General features: G+C 40.2%; 1 long non-coding RNA gene across 7 annotated transcripts in view; it reads left to right on the top strand.

Annotated features, from left to right (window-relative positions):
* Positions 1-14,054, top strand: part of LOC106829453 (uncharacterized) — a 29,027-nt gene extending 14,973 nt beyond the window's left edge. For 4 of the 7 annotated variants that reach the window (XR_011496694.1, XR_011496693.1, XR_011496698.1 and 1 more), the window contains 2 exons: positions 1,210-1,354; positions 13,735-14,053. This is a non-coding gene — a long non-coding RNA (uncharacterized lncRNA). Of the gene's footprint in view, positions 1-30; positions 131-1,209; positions 1,355-13,734 lie in introns of all 7 variants that reach the window. The other 3 variants (XR_011496696.1, XR_011496699.1, XR_011496695.1) reach the window with 2 other exon arrangements.
* Positions 14,055-15,278: the final 1,224 nt, after the last annotated feature.

Genomic DNA, 15,278 nt, shown 5'->3' with positions numbered 1-15,278 from the left:
TATAGATAACATTTATCTTTTTTATTGCAGTGATGATATGCTCGCTTAAGGAAATCCAGGAAATACGGAAAAAATGCAAAAGAGAAAACTAAAAGGCCCAAACCTTAGGGAGAATTACTATTAATATTTGGTGTGTATCCGTCATTCCAGACAGACTGCTGGACATACATCCTTTTCTCCCCAGTGGGGATCGTGATGTTCATGATACTCAGTATCCTTCTTTTCATTAGCACTATACCGTAGACCTGGTCCTATGTATACAACAGGATTTTTTAGAGTATATAACATTCAGAAAATGCACAAATTGTAAGTTTGCAGCTTGATGAATGTCACAAAGTGAACACACCATTGTAACCAATAGAACACAAGAGGCACCTCAGAATTGGAGCATCCCAGCATCCCAAAACCCTCCTTCAGCCCCTTCCAGACACTGTGCTCCATCCCAAGTGTTACCACTATCTTGACTTCTGAAGCAGACTTTTTCTCCCTGGTTTTGAATTTATGTAAATAGTATATTTATAAAATAAATAGCATATTCATAAAATATTTATAAAAACTATAGCATGTAGTTGTTGGGTTTGGTCTAGTTTCTCTTATCAGTGAGTTGTGAGATTCATTCAGTTTTTGTGTAAGGCTGTGGTTTGCTCATTCTCGCTGTTGTGTAGTATTCCATTGTATGCGTACACTGCAACTTATTTAGCCATTCTATTCTGGATGGACATTTGTGTTGTTTGCCCTCCTGAGCTATTATGAATGTGCTGCTATGAATATCTTTGCACGTACCTTCTGGTGGACATATGCACTCCTCTCCTTGAGACTGGACTGCTGCCTTACACGATAGGCATATGTTTAGCTTTACTAGATAGTGCCAGACGATTTTCCAAAGTGGCTATAGCAATCTCACACTCTCGTCAGTAATGTATAAGAGTCCCACTTGTGTCACATTCTTGCCAACACTTGGTATTTTCAATTTAAAAAGGTCAGGCTGTTAAAGGTAATTGCTTGAAATTCGTCTTTTTGCTAGACAGATAAGGCCCATATGTTTATTCTTTTTGTATAAATTCTACAGGAGTATATAGATCATATTTATCATTTTAATTAAAATGGTAATATGTTCACTTACAGAAATCCAGAAAAATTTTGGTCATTTGGGTGGGTGGGAAGTGGTATCTCATTGTGATTTTAATTTCCATTTCGTATGTTTCACAGCTGGTGGATGTCCTCCTTTGTGAAATGCCTGTTCAAGGCTTCTGCCTATTTTCCTCTTCAGTTGTCTGCTTTTCATGCTGGGGGCAGTTGGAAGAGGAGGAGTAGCGTAGGAGTTCTTTGTGTCATTGGATGAGTTCTCCGTCAGGTAAATGCTACAAATATCTTCTCCCACTCTATGGCTGCATTTTCACTCTTGGTGGTGACTTTTCATAGAACAGGAGTTCTTCACTTTAATATAGTCTAGTTTATCAATATTTTTCTTTCATGGTTAGTGCTCTCTGTGTCCTGTTTGAGAAATCTTGGCCTATTTTGAGGTCTTGAGGATATTCTGCTATGTTTTCTTCTAAAAGTATTATTCTACCTTTCACATTTAGATCTAAAATACATCTAAAGTTGATTTTTATGTACACTTTGAGGTAGAGGATCAAGATTTTTTTTCATATATGTATCTAGTTGACCCAGCATCATTTATTGAAAAGACCATTCTCTCTTCATATGATGTGAGTTTTACATGGGCCCATGATATTCCATCACATAGATGTGCCATTACCAGTTGAGAGAGCATTTTCTTAGATATTCTGCCTTGATATTTGGCCTGAGTGACTTTCAAAAAAAAAAATTACTGAAATGAGTGCTAAAGTGCTTTATTCTATGAAGAATAAATATCGAGATGCTGAAAACAGCCAAGCATTTGTTAACATACGATAAAAATTATTCGTTATAATTCTGAATTGCCTATTACAAGCCAAATAAAAGGTAGACTTTAAAAGGTTAATTTTGACTGGAGGCTTGTATAAATTCATATTTTGGGGGGCTTAGGTTAATTCTAGTTGACAATGACATTGATCTTATTTTATTAGATGTACATTAATCAGCTGAATAATTAAGCTACTCTTTATGTTTTGAAGACCAGTTTTGGGAGTGTAACAAAATTATGTGCTATTTACCAGAGGAAACTTGGTTTGAGAATAAATCACACTATTAACATTTATTGTTATCACACTGCTAGTATTCATTCCCTCAGAGACTTATTTTGAGGTCACTTTATTTTAAAGGTATTAGAAAAATGGAAACTTATGAAGATTTATTTGACAAAGATGGCCATGATAAAAACTTAGCTTAGGAAGTGGGTTCTGCATATTCTGATAGTATACATGTGAACTTCATGACTGAAATTCAACATTTTCACATGGTTAGAACAACCATTTTGCACGGTTAGATTTGTTAGGATAAATCTAATCAAAAAACATCAAGTCAGTTTCCCAAATGGACTTTAAATATAACATAGCCCAGTATTGGAGGAACTTGCTGTTGGTCTTATTTTTAGCTACTGGGAGAGTGTCAGTGGTGTTAATTAGCCTTTGACATGGATTTTCCCCTCTATTAATTACCTGTATTATTATGAAGTCTAATGTATTTGATTTAAAAAAATTAATCTTAAAATGCTTAGTAGTTCTGCCATTTAGAATGGTTGTAATCAAAATAAGCAAGATGGCTTTGTGATGAGTAAACTTAACTTTTTTGCACTTGATTGAGCAGAAATTATTAATTTTAATTTAAAATGTCTAACTAATCCACAGTGCATAAGAAAGCATTCAAACTGAATTTTAACCTTTAGAACAGACTTCTTATTTTTCATAGAACTTATATTAGTATGTATTTGCACATATTCATCCTTTTGTGTATTAACTGTTTTTAACTCTGTTGAAATTATTTTAAGGTGAATAAATGTGAAATTAGATTTATTGAGACTCTTGCACCCTTTACTTTCACATGTCCAAACCAAACTATTGCGTCTTTTCAAAAATCATATCCCCTTATTTATTTAACGAAATGTAACTGGAAGCCAGAGTTCATGCCAGCAAGGCTTGTGGGTGATAGAGAGTGATATAGACCAGAGCTTCCCACAGTATTTCATAAAATACTGGTTCACAGGATTTAAGCAGTGCTATAGTCAAACAAAACAGACGACATACAGTGGTCAAATTAATTTGGAAAATAAACGTTAATCAGGTTTTCCAAATTCTGAGCTATTCAGAGCCTTTGATATTGTCACGTGCATTGTGAGTGCCTAGGTGGTGGTAGGGTGGGGGTGGGGTGGGACAAGTATAAGAGAAGCAGTGCTTCCTAAACTGAGACTTCATGGTGACTCCAAGGTCTAGCCCAGCGTTTCTGGAACATTCTTCAAGAAATGTTGGTTTATAGAAGTCTACTTCACCCTAAGGTCACCAGTTCAGCCTAGTCCCTAACCACTCCCCCAGCCCTCCAAAGGCCCCAAGTCCAAAATAGATGGGATAATTTTGGTGCTTTTCTCTGCCTTATATTCCTGGACTGAAAAGTTAGTCTAATCCTGGTTTCTATATGGGAGGAGTTTCAGTCCCCTTTATGTCCTTGAACTAGATCTCAGCCAGTCCCTTCCTTCCTTCAACATGTGTTTATGACCTCTTTCTCCTCTCTCAGCCTGAAACAATCTTGCCCTGGGTATTCCTGGGCATGACTGACTCCTCATCCGTTTTTGCTCAAATGCTATGATGAGACCACTTTATCTTATGTTGACCCTCCCCTCCCTTACCTCTCTTCAGCACACTGTGTCATTTTATTGTCTTCATGGCACTTCATAAACATAGCTGGAAATATTTATTTACGCATTTGTCTATTTGTTATTTGTCTGATTTACACCCCATTCTCAGGGACTTTGTCTCTCTTGTTCTTTGTATTCCCGATTTCTACAACTGTGCATGACACACAGTGGGCCCTCGGAAGGGCCCAGACTCTGTAGTCAGGGAACACACATTCTAAAGGGAGAGAGATACAAACATGGAATCCCATTGTTACCAGCTGTGCTTGAGATAAATGTAGGCTGTTATGGGACCTCCAAATAGGAACTCTGCTCTTTGGCAGCGGTGATGGGAGTAGACAAAGGGTGTCACAGAAGGCTTCCTACAGGCAACCTCTGAACTGAGTCTTGAAGGCCAACTGGGACACATAATGTTTTTGGCCAAGGAAACAGCCTGTGCAAAGGGCCGAAGGTGAGTGAGATGATTCAGGCAGGTGCAAGTGGTTCGGGGAGGGCCGTTGGCAGAGTGGAGGAACTGAGGCTGGCAAGGCAGGCAGGAAGAGAGGCTGACAGGCCTGGAAGGTTGTGCTAAGGACTTGGGACTTTGTTCTGAATTTACTGAGGAGCAGTGAAATTGGCAGGATTGTAGTCATGTTCAAACTGGTATTTTATTTCTGGCAGCAGCAAGGATGATGGACAAGAGGGGAGGCCACTTTGAAGGCTTTGAAACCAGACAATTAGTTAGGATTTAAGAGCCCTGCCATGCACTTTGCCCTATCTCTCCTTGCCTTGTAGTTGTTGCTTTGGTGGAAAACATCTTTTCTTCTGTAGCCACATGCTGTAATGCTACCTACTGTTTAAGGCCCAGCTTGAATGAAGGAACCTGGGTACCGTGGGCCAAAGAGAACCAAGTATATAACCCTGGATCTGTTTCTGAGGGTACGTGGCAGAAGAGTATCCTGACCATTCATGCATTTGTTCTGGGCATTTGAGACTATGTAGAACTATTCAATATTTTGTTGTTTCCTATATGCCAGACACCAGGTGAAATGCTATAGTTACAAGGATTATCTATTTCATCCTCACAACTGCCTGTACACTACGTATTATTATTAGTTTTACATTATGGATTAATCACCTGAAGCACAGTTTTGTAAATAAGTTGTTCAAAGTCACACCACCATTAGTAAAAATTAAAAATGGAATCTTGGAAGGTTGGTACTAGAATCGTAATAATGGCATTACCTTGTAAAGAGCATTAGACTAAAAGTCAATATAGTTGGATTCTAGTTAATAACTAAGAGCAACCATATATCCAGCTCAATAATCCAGTAAGATGGGTGTTATCATTCCCATTTTAATAGTGAGGATACTGTGAGTTAGAGGGTTTACATTAATTGTACAAGACCACATAGCTTGGGATTTGAACCCAGGTCTATAGAATTCCAAAGTCAATGATTTTAACCACTTAGAAATGCTCTTCCTGGCGGCTCTGGTACTGATTCGTTTGAATAGTCTGTGACTTAAAACTCTGAGGTCCCAACTCTGTCGTCTGTAAAATGGCAGAATTGCACTAGATGGCATCGAGGATCCCTCTACTCTATGATCTGTGGTCTAAGAGCACCTGGAGCCCCTGTTGATTTCTCTCCCTGTTGTTCATGTTCACTGCTTTGGGCTGGAAGCACTACTCCTTGGATAGTGAGAGAGGTATGATTAAAGATGATCTGGATATGTAGCCTGCAAGATGAGCACAGGGTAGAGAGCTGAGAGCTGTCTCCCAGCAAACAGGAAACTAAAAAAGGAGTTGAGGTGATGACAAACCCAAAGCCAAGCTCCATACAACCAATGTATTGGAGGAGAACTCTGGGGAAATGATTACAGAGTTTCAACGTTGCTCAGAGGCTCTATAAGTATCATGAGGAAATAACAAAAGATATGTTAGTGACCAGTGCATGTGGCAGGTGTGGTGTAGGAATAGGGCTGAGAATGGACTCCAGTGAAGAAAAACCAGGGCTTAGCGGATAGTCTGTTGAGACAACATTGTGTTGAAAATAAAGGTGGAGAAAAGCAGGTCAGTTGGGTGACACCTGATCAAGGCAGCTTGTCTAAAATGGAAAGATCACGTGCCATCTGGGGACATTTCCTAGGAAATGTGTTTGTAGAAAACCAAGCCTTGGTAGATAAGTTGCTGGGAAAGCTTTCTGGGGAGAAGATGCAGGTCATGTTATGTGGTTAATTATATCATATTCTTTTGGAGCTTTGAGGGGTACAGTTAGCAATTTGCCTTCTTAGAGTTTTCATGTCAGGGAAACAAAAGTATAAAAGATGAGAAAGGGTGACGTTTGAAGGGAGTGAAGAAAAAAAGTAGGAAAATAGAAACCTTTGTTGTTCAATCCATGTACAATACAACTGCAATAGATCATTAGGAAGGGAGGCCCCATTCCTGGGTCTCGCAGGTCTCGCTACAATTGCTTAACTGTCTCTGCCTGAAATATTGAGGCAAAGTTGTAAAGACAACAAGATGTCATAGACCCCAAAACGTTCTTGTACTGGAATACTTTTCTGCTTTGTAAATTTGATGAGATTCAGTTCTTTTTAGAAAGGTAAGTGTAGTCAAGTTTTCAAAACTGGGGCCTAATAATTAGAGACGTCCATTTCATTATCTTTCTGTCTAATTTTCTCCACATCAAATAAAACTCATTTAAGTAAGGCGTGCTTAACATATATTAGAGAGACTGATTACAAACCAATTAATGTAAAAAATGAAGATTAGAGCCATTTTGACATGTAGATGAAGTGATAGAAAAATATAATTTACATTTCTAGGGTCCCAAATGCTACGAAATGTAGTTCTGAAAATGTGACCTGTGATAATGACATAACCAACCAAACTTCTAAGTCACAGCTAGGAGTATGTGAAAATAAAAACAGGCATACAGAAACTGTTTTCAGGTGAATGATGATACAAAGTAAGATAATTCTCAGGAGGCAAATGCGTTAATAATAAGGTAGAAACTTGAGACTTTACGGATGTTTAAGAGATTGGGAAAATATGGAGCCTTCCTTAAGCAACGTAACACACATGACATTGCTGATACTCACTGGAGCCTCGGTAAGCCTTTCTTTTTCTCCTTTTCTCAGCCTCTAAGTAGTGAACATGGGAAAAGAGAGACTGTGGGCTTCCCTATTCCTCCAACACTTTTGGACTTTATTGGACTGAAACCAGGTTTATGCGAAGCTCCTGTGGGGAAGAGAACCAGTGTCTGCAGAGCCAGGACGATCCCTTTCAGGACGGGGGCAAGCAATGTGGCATATGATATTTATCAAGCACCTGGTTTGTTCCAGGCCCTTTACTATGTGTCAGCGATTTCATTTTATGCTCACAACAATCCAGTCTCCATTTGGAAGATGAGGAACCATAGAATTAAAAGTGTAAAAGTTTGCCCAAAGTCACATAGCTGCTAATGAGGCAGGGTTGAGGATTGTCTCCAACCAAAATTACACTCTTTCTTAAACCATCAACCCTTCAAGTCATCATGTGGGCCATGAAGGGGCACCGTGATGCAAGGGCTGGATGGCGGTGCAGGAAAATCACCTGGCTAATGAGCTTCAGGAATGATGCAGAAACAGTACTTGCTCTCGCCCTACAGACCTTCCAGCAAAACAAGAATCATCCTGCTTTTCTTCTTGCAAAGATAATGCAAGTTATTTAAACCTATGGACAAGTAAAAAGAAGAAAATGAAAGTCACCCAAACTCAGAGATAAGCAGAGTTAACATTTTCCTTATATCTCTCTAATGCTTTCTTCTATGCTTATGTATTTATAAATACTATGTTTATACAAACATATATTTTACAAAAAGTGATCATAATGACTTACTTGATTTGCAAATTGATTTTTGCTTATTCAAACAGATGGCCTGTGAATGAAGTTTTTCTACCTTGAAATTATTAGGACTGCGTATTATGACAATATTTTGATAAACAATTCCATTTGCATTAAGGAAAGTGTAACAATATTTACTAGTTTTATTAAGGGTGCCAGAGGAAAAGTAAAAGTGAGTGTTAATGCTATTTATAACTACTAAAATATTACTCATTATGGAAAGCATAATAGCCTAATCTCACACAAATTTGATGTCTAATGCTAATATCAGCACTAAAAAGGCTGGCTCCACAAAGTCAAACTGTATTTCCTTTGAAACTGAGATTTTTATATACTGTTAATCAGTGAGAAAGAGCAAGAGTAACTTCTTTTCAGACATTATGAGGCCTCAAATTATGTTATTACATTGGTCCTGCTGAGAGAAATGATATTCAGAAGAGAGTAAGTGACATACTAGTCATCTTCTCCTCTAGGGTGCTCCAAGATCTAGCTTCGCATCAGATAAGGTCGTTAGGCTATAATGTATTCATACATCCTGAAACCCTTCACGGGTTTTAATGAGGATCTCTATAAGAAGCACAGACATGACTTTCACTCCCACATTTGTGAGAAATGCTACTGAGGACAGTGTCTACCACAACACTCGAGGCCCCCAATATTAAACTCTTTGAGTGAATGTGTTTTAAATTTCAGTGCTGGGGCGGGGACTGTCTTGCTGAATAACTCAAATACTTCTTCCTTCATCATAATGACAGCCATTCGAATGACTGTGATTCCTAACCTCCCCATCACCAACCAGGAAGCTTAGAGCCAAATTTGGTGCCAAATCAAATAAATTATGTGAACATGTTTGCATTTCCCTCTTTCATGGTATTGTTTTCTATTTCCATTTTATTACCCTCCTGGTTATAATATAAAGGACAATTCTTCCTTATTTCTTTTCTCTCTTAGGAAGCCAAAGCAAAGATCTTTTTGTTAAAGAAATGTAATATTATAGATACCATGTTTTACCACTTTCCTAAATTATCTTATTCCTTTCAATTTGTGTGTGTGTAATCTCACAGGATTTTCCTCTCCGTCTTGGAATTTAGAAAGTGAGTCTGGGTAGCAGGCTGTGGCTCTCTTTTCAATGATCCCTCCCAGCCGTTAGGGAACCCTCTTGACCTGAACACCAGCACCTCCCTTCAGCTCGCAGAGACCTTCTTCTCTCACTGCTTTGAGGACTCCTCCTCCTTTATGTGATCTAGTCTCCCGTGAAGCTAACTTTTTCTTGGAATTAGACACTTGTGAGGTGGCCGACTCATCCCCGTTTGCCTGGGACTCTGCCAGGTTTAGTGCAAACCAGGACGGCTGGTTACCCTACCCTTAACTAAGCGATTGTGTCCCTGAGGAAAGTGGTTTTCAAACTATTTGTCGTGACAGAAGAGTTTCTCATTTTTAATTTCTAATCTATTTCAATTTTAATTTCTAATCTATTGTGGACTGATTTTTTGAAAATACAATAAGAATAAATACAACCAAAATGAAATGCAAAAGACGTACAAAATGCAGGTCCAATTTTAAAAATTACTATTCGATTCAAAAGACATACAATTACTCTGTCAAATTTCCCCGGAAGTTTTAAATGCTTTCTCTCAGGTTCTGTACAAAGCTTGGAAGATCCGGTGTCACCTGTGGACCACGCTTTGAGCAGCCCTTCTCTAGGATTTCTGTCATCTGCTCTGGTAATCCCTTCCGTCTCCTCCAGTCCACATTCCGCTCTCTCCAGCCTGCGCTAAATGCCTCTTTTGTGTTCAGATACCCCATTACATTAAGCTGTGCGCTTCTTGAGGGAGAGGCCTGGAATCTTACTTATCTTTCTCTGCCTGACATCCACCATGCTGCCAGGCAAGGAGTTTGTTAGGTGGTTGTATTCATTCAATATGTATTGGAGCTGAAAGAAATTTACAAAGTTTTAGTTACGGTTGTTTTGGGGAGCGTGAGATGGCGGGAGCTATCCTTCTTTTTTCGTACTTTTTAGTATTTCCTAAATTTTTTCTCATACACGTACTACTTTTTAAATGGGAAAATGTAAGCATTATTTTAATAACTGATTCTGTGGAATAAGTGGCATCTACCTCATGGCTTGTGGTCAGTAAAAATCCCCTTTCACAGTGTGGTTGAATTGTAGGACAGAGGCCAGCTTGTGTTAGAAAAAGAAAACAGCACTAAATAATCTGTGTCTTCATTCAGGAACAGAATCCTATTCTCATCTTATGTGGATTGGGAAAGTCATCAAGAGATTGAAATGACTCATTTTAGGACATAGTCCAGGAGATAGTCTACCAATTTTTCCCTGAAAACAGAGGATAGAAAGTGTTTCCTTTTCTCACTGTGTCCCTCTTCGAGTGGCCTGTGATGTTGTCAAATTCAGTAACCACCTGATTTGCTTTTTTCAGTGCTAGAATGCTGGCTGTGGTCCTTTAAACTGTGAGCAATGGGGCCCTGACTTCCCTAATAGACAATAGCGCTGTTTGAACTGGCAGTTAATCAGTTTAAAAGGGACTTATCGGTAACGTACAATATGACTAATTTAGCAGCTAAGCAGTTTCATTGTGATCTCGGTGTCAGTGGAATTCCTGTCACCTAGCCAACAGTTAAGTCATATGCGTAACTGTTGGGTGACATCATCGTGCTGCAAGATTATTGGCTGCAGAAACGAAAAAAAAAAAGTTTCCTGGACTGTCAGCCTTTCCGGTATCTGAACGAACAACTTGTCCTGTTACTGCAGTACAGCCAGAGAGCAGAGTGAAAATGTGAGGTGAAGAGGCCGGCTTTCGGTGTGTCATTGATAACTGCAGTCTGTGGCACCGGGGAGACTCCCCAGCCTGGCTGGTTGTGAGCTCTCTTCCCGGGAGCCGGAGCGAGAGGCTGAGGCAAGGGCACTCTCCTGCGATGAGGGCATTTAATTTTCCTGAGAACTTGAAAGGAGTAGTTTAAAAAATGCAGCTCACCATCTGCTGTACACATAGACACTGAAGAGACGGTCAGCTGGGACCCAGTTGAAAACCTTTTGTGGTTGAAAGCCTGGCTCATTTCCAAGGGAACTGGTAGTTCAGGTTAATCACCACAGAATACATAAACTTTAACTTTATTTAATTGTACAAAGTATCAAGCTTTAAGATTACCTGTCGAAATGCATAAAAACTGGAGCTATGGCTTGTTGGAATTTATAATAATAATGGCTAACATGTATTGTTTACTAGGCACCAGCACTAAGTACTTTACATATATGAATTTATTTAATCTTACGAAGTAAGTACTATTATTATCACCATTTTACAGATAGATTTACAGAATGGAGGCTCTGGCCTCATATAGCTGGGGGAAAATAGAACCAGGATCTGAACCCAGGGAGTTCAGCGCAAGAGTACATAGTCGTAACTGCTGCCCTCCGCTGCATCTTTTATCATAAATAATAACAGAAACAGCTTCTATTGCTACTTCCATCTCCTGAATGCTTTTTATGTGACAGGCACTGCATTATCACCAGCATACCCTTCCATCAACTCTGTGAGATAGAAACTATGCTATCGTTATTAGTCCCATTTGATCGATTAGGAAAGTCAGGCACAGAGATACTAAGTAGAGAGTAGGTAATGAGAGTAGGCACAGAGAGTAGGTAATGAAACAAGGATTCAAACCCAGACCGTCTAATCCAGACGCCATGCTTTTAGCCACCACGCCACTGCTTTTCAGAGCTGCTGTCGATTGAGTACCTGCTGGTGTGTAATCCTCACAACAATCCTGCAATGCCTGCTATACCTGTAATCCACAATAATACCTGCATTGTAGGTGTTATTATCCCCAATTTATAGAGGAGAAAACCGAGGGTGCAAGAGATTGAGTAAGTTGCCAGCTTCTAAGCAAGTGAGCCAGAATTCTTCCAGCTCCATTGGACTCCCCATACCACATCACCTCTCAAAAACCCAAAGCCACAATTCTGATGCAGAGTGACAGAACATGTGTCAGGTAAAGGGCAGGGGTCTCAGGAGTCAGTGAGTGTGAGGAGTGATGGCTTGGTCTGGGCATCCCCAAAGGGTAGGGCCTGGTAAAGAGATGCCAGAAGGGTCTGATTAAGGAACGTCCTTCCTTGAGTGCACCCTTTCCACTTGTGGATTCTGGGTGATCTCCTGAGTGTGGTGAGCCATGCCCCGCTCTCCAGTTCCCTTTCTGTTTTCGTTCCCCTAGGTATTTCTAAAACTGCACTTCTCTGCCCTCCTTTGTTTGGTACAGAACCCCGCACATGCTCAGTTCTCTTGCCTTGTAAGGGTTTCCTCCCCACCCCCAAGCCTCCTTTCGTTTCGTAGCACATACTCAGTTCTCTGGAATGTGGCCACCCATAAGCATGACACACAATTTCAAAGGGCTTTAGAAATGAATGTGATTAGTGAATTTAATTTTGTTAAAGGAGAAGCGTATCAACACTGCACATGTGTAACCTGTTAATTTTACAGTATCTGTGTCCTGCCTTCAAGTGTAACATTTTTAAAGTCTGAAGTCACAATAAAAAGCAAAAACAAACTAAAAAAACAAACAAAAGATTGAAAAATAGTTTGAATATTACAAAAGTGTTCATCTTTAAGTTTTCAAGAGTAAAGAGACCTTTTTGAATGTTTTACGATTAAATGAAAGCAAATGTATTTATTTACTCATTTAAGGAATATTTATTTGGGGGAACTAGAGAATGAAAATATGTATGACATGTCCTGCACATACCTAAATGCTTCAAAAACAAACTCAGGGGCTGGCTCCATGGCCAAGTAGGTGAGTTTGTGTGCTCCGCTTTGGAAGCCCAGGGTTTCCTGGTTGGGATCCTGGGCGTGGACATGACACTGCTCATCAAGCCATGCTGAGGCAGCGTCCCACATAGCAGAGCCAGAAGGACCTATAACTAGAATATACAACTATGTCCTGGGGGGCTGTGGGGAGAAGAAGAAGAAGAAAAAGATTGGCAACAGATGTTAGCTCATGTGCCAATCTTTAAAAAAAACAAAAGGAAAACAAACTCAGATGCCACAGGAGTGAAACAACTTGTGAGAGAGGGTTGGTCCAATGAGGACGTGAACTCTCTGGATGGAATAATCAGAGAAACTTCTTGAAGGAGTAGAGATTTGGCTGGAACTAGAAGAACTGGTAGAATTACAGTAGGTTGATATTAAAATTTAAGGAAAAGACAGTCCATACAGGGAGCTAACGTGGGACAAAAGGACAAGATGACGGTAAAAGGCCAGGAACCCTTCTCTAGGGCCCACAGTTATTAAGTCACATGAGAATCTTCTGTAAAATCCATGGGGATGACCAGTTACTAGAGATTAGGATGTAGTAGGAAAGTGTGTCTCATCCCAAAATTAGGAAAATGAGAAAAGGAAAACTCTTAACACACTGATATGCTATGAACTGGTCGTCTCCTGGACCCACGAATCTCCCTTTAGTGAAGGTAGAGAAGACTCAGCATCCCAAACAACTCAACAGCACCCAGAAGGTGTGCTCATCTAAAACTCACTCTGATAATTCTCCATGGACAGGGAGTCTACTCTTGAGTCATCTGACCTTCTCAGTGACCTCAAGTCAATTATTCCATCTTCTCTGGTCTGAGTCCATATTCCTGAAAAATGACAATGTCCTTCTATTCAGAGAGTGGGTAAATACGGCATGGGAACCTCTCTCATGTGCTGTTTGTGGTCCCAATCAGTGTCTAGAGATGACTTTATCATAGCCAAGGCTGCCTTAAGAAAAATGAGTTCATTTTGGTTCTTGGATCACTAAGAGCTTTGGGGTATGGTCCAAAGGAGGTCACTTCACTCATTCATTTCTTCATTCATTGATTCATTGAGACATTGAATAAGTGCCTACTGTGGTTGTCAGCCTCTAAGCCCAGTAATCTCTGCTTCCTGGTATGTGTGCCCTGTGTAGTGCCCTTCCACATTTACCAGGGTTGTTCTGTGTGATCAATAGAACACAGCAAAAGTGATGGTATGTCAATTCTGAGACAGAATATTAAAAAAAAAAACGGTGGCTTCTGCCTTACTTTCTCCCTTAGACCACTTGATCTGGAGGAAGCCAGCTGCCATAGCATGAGGACAGTTAGTGGACTATGAAGAGGCCCAGGTGGTTAGGAAGTGAGGACCTCTGCGAACAGCTGAAGAAGAACTGGCCTTTTGTCAACAGTTCCGTGAGTAAGCCATCTTGGAAGCAGATTCAACAGCCCCAGGCAAGCTTTTGGATGACTGCAGCCCTACCTCACACCTTGATTGGAGCCTTGTGAGACCCTGAGCCAGAACCCACCCATCTAAGCTCCTCTTGGACCCTTGACCTCAGAAGCTGTATGAGATAATAAATGTTTGCTGCTTTAAGCTGCTAATTTTGAGGTTTTTTTTTTTTTTTACATGAATAACAAATATGCTTATCATTTGTTTATTCCTGTGCCAGGTGCTGGGAATGATTATAACTTAGATTTTTGTCCTCTAGATGCTGTTTTTGTACAACAGAAGCTATATAAGCACCTACTTACCAGCACAGTACCACAGATGCTACAAGGGAGATCCTTTACCAAACGCCACAGTATCCAACAAAACTGAAGATACACATACCACCAGAAAGGTTATCAGAATCCTGCTCCTAGACATGCATGCAACAGAAATAGGTGCACATGTACATCAAAAGACATGTATATGGATGTGGAGAAAAGGGAACCCTCCTACACTCTTGGTGGGATTATAAATTGGTGCAGCCACTATGGAAAACAGTATGGAAGATCTTCAAAAAATTAAAAATAGAACTGTTACCAGTTTTGATTCCCTCTCATGGGACTTAAACCCACAATTAGAAGGGACCCAAGGAAGAACCCAGGGCCGGAGGACCTTGAACCCACAATCAGCCCTTTTCTTCCTCAGAGGGTGTCTTTTCTGTTCGGTATTGCAGATTTGAAACAAAACTGAGTGTTCAACACTACAAGCTTTATTCAATGGCCAAAGAATGGAGAAGCGGGAACTAAGTTCACAAATCAACTTCTCAGCCCTTGGGGCGACCCAGCAGCCGTTGTAAGGGGTCAGGCGATGAAGAGGAGAGCAATTCACAGCAACATGGGGACCTGGGCAGGCTTTTCTGGGAAATGAGGTTGCCGTCCGTCTTTGGTCCTTATGTGGTTTGTTTCCATTGTTGTCATGGCAGTTGTAAACTGTCATGGCACTGGTGGGTGTGTTATGTATCATGATAATATATTACAATGAGTGAATAATAAGCTGCGGGGTCTATGTCAGGTTAAGTCAGACTGCCAGGTTGCCTTCAACTGGTTTTGACTGGTTTCGACTATATGTCTCAGCCATCTCCTCCTTCCTCTCTTTGTGGTTTCCTGTAAGCTAAAGATAATACGTTAGGCTTGTTCTGAGCAGGGTTGTGGTTAATGTCTTATGGGTTTGGTGGGCCAGGTAACAGAATTACCATATGATCCAGCAATTCCACATCTGAGAATATATCCAAAGGAAACAAAAACACTAACTTGAAGAGATATCTGCACCTCCACATTCATAGCAGCATCATTCACAACAGACAAGACATGGAAGCAACCTAGTGTCCATCGACAGG

Source organism: Equus asinus, chromosome 21, assembly GCF_041296235.1.
Source record: "Equus asinus isolate D_3611 breed Donkey chromosome 21, EquAss-T2T_v2, whole genome shotgun sequence".
Taxonomy (NCBI): domain Eukaryota; kingdom Metazoa; phylum Chordata; class Mammalia; order Perissodactyla; family Equidae; genus Equus; species Equus asinus.
This window is presented reverse-complemented; position numbering and strand designations above follow the sequence as displayed.